Source organism: Echinops telfairi, unplaced genomic scaffold (genome assembly GCF_000313985.2).
Source record: "Echinops telfairi isolate 266 unplaced genomic scaffold, ASM31398v2 ScPeMD7_18;HRSCAF=68, whole genome shotgun sequence".
In the NCBI taxonomy this organism is placed as follows: domain Eukaryota; kingdom Metazoa; phylum Chordata; class Mammalia; order Afrosoricida; family Tenrecidae; genus Echinops; species Echinops telfairi.
The window spans coordinates 13,129,083-13,130,893 of NW_022103915.1; the positions used below are offsets into that span (position 1 = coordinate 13,129,083).

Genomic DNA, 1,811 nt, shown 5'->3' on the forward strand with positions numbered 1-1,811 from the left:
TCACACCACTGGACCTGTAGGGCTCATCCGCCCTGGATTCCCTGTATTTCCAGTTCCTATCTGTACCAGTGTACATCCTCTGGTCTAGCCAGATTTGCAAAGTCGAATTCGAGTCATGGTAGTGGGAGCAGGGAGGAAACATTCCTCTAGTTCATAAATAAATCTTAATACTGTATATACTCTCATGACTAGGCACAGTCCCTCCAATATCCCCCACAAGGAGCTACCCTAAGGGATGTACCATTTCTGCATCTGGCTGTCCTCTGTGCCTGGAGGTTGTCGGTAGATAGGAGCAATCAGGTTCTATAGCCAACCCACTGAAACATGTGGCAAACTGTTTTGACATCTCTTGTTGCTGATACTGATCAGAGACTAGTACTCCTGGGGAGGGCTCAGGGGCGCAGGAGGTCCACTAGCACTAGATCAAGATGATGACCCACCTCATTGTCCATTTATTATGCTACCCACTTATGATATTACTCATTGACTATGTAATATGTTTGCCGTATGATGGGGATACCTTTTGAAAGATCTGTAAGCCCCATTTTTGGTAAGGTCTGTAACCCATTGGAAAATACATTCCCTCTCTCAGTCCCGACATAGGGACAAAGAGCCCCCGTGCTCCTCTGTCTGTCTGTCTTATTTTCCACAATTGCAAAGTCACTCCTGAGGATCCACTCAAGCGCTGGCGACCCCCTCTGCCCCACCCATTTGAAATGTGATGTCGGCAAAGAATAACACAAGTACTGCGGGCGGCCCAAAGAACGGACAAGTCTGTCTTGGAGGAAGTGCAGCCAGAAGGCTCCTTCGAAACAAGGATGGTGAGACGTGGTCTCGTGCACTTTGGACGTGTGGTCAGGAGAGACCAGTCCCGGGGAGAGGCCATCCGAGGACCCGCGGGAAGAGGGAGGCCCCCTCCACAAGAAGAATCGGAAGCGATGTCAGCGCGGGCTGAAGCAGGAGAACATTCGTGAGGCTGGCGCCCGACTGGGAGGTGTTTGGGTCAGGAACGACAGCAGGGCCCTCACCCCAACAGCATGCCTGGACGGAGTGGCCGGCTGGGAGACTAAGTACTCTGACCCTTCCCCGCACTTCACCTTGGTCTCATGCTCTCAGCTGGCAGACCCAGAGCCCCAAAGGCTGCCAGGGACCTGGTAGGTTTCACTTTCACTTTTACCTGCCCTCTTGGTCCCTGAGCAGGAGGGGGCAGTCCCAGGGGAAACACCGCCCACTCCCAGGGGGTCCTCAGTCATCCAGCGCCCCTGTTGAGGGCTCAGCCTGGACTCTCCAGCGAGGAAGAGACGTGTCCCAAAGAGAAGGGGTGTCAAGAAGGATTGGCCCCTCCTTGTCGGGGCTCCTTGCACCGGAGGGAGGCGGAGGGGGTGGTGGGAGGGTGGGGTGTGCTGTGTCTTGTCCCCTGGGACTTACTGTTTGTTTGGGGCGTCGGAACTAGAGCCACACACAGTTCCTCTCTTTGTGTCCGCGGCCTGGCGGCGCGTGCTTCGCTCCCAAAGCCACTAAGGCCTCCTTTCTGCGGCCAGGATGTTCTGCAGCCCCCGGGTCTGCAAGGCGGGACTGTCCCCAGCCTCTCCGGTTCGTGGCCTGCCGCCCTGGATGCTCACGTGGCCTGTACAGCGGGCGACGTCCCACTCCACTCCCCGCCTCCCCACAACCTCAGAGCTCCAGTTCTTAAAGCCGCAGAGCTGGCTGAGGGTGCTGTAGACTTGCCAGCGCCAGCCAGTCCTCTGCTGCAAGGGTGGGCCTGCTTTCCGGAGACACAAGCATGCCAGGACTTGGCTGGCACCACCTGG

The 1,811-nt window shown here is 56.4% G+C and overlaps 1 protein-coding gene and 1 pseudogene across 1 annotated transcript in view; one reads left to right on the forward strand and one right to left on the reverse strand.

Annotated features, from left to right (window-relative positions):
* The window catches only part of DGLUCY (D-glutamate cyclase), a 106,571-nt gene extending 105,062 nt beyond the window's left edge, over positions 1 to 1,509 (reverse strand). The window contains exon 1 of the mRNA XM_045288126.1: positions 1,429 to 1,509. The gene's annotated coding sequence lies outside the window, so the exon portion shown is untranslated. The remainder of the gene's footprint in view (positions 1 to 1,428) is intronic.
* Positions 1 to 1,811, forward strand: part of LOC101645697 — a 116,921-nt pseudogene that overhangs the window by 35,994 nt on the left and 79,116 nt on the right.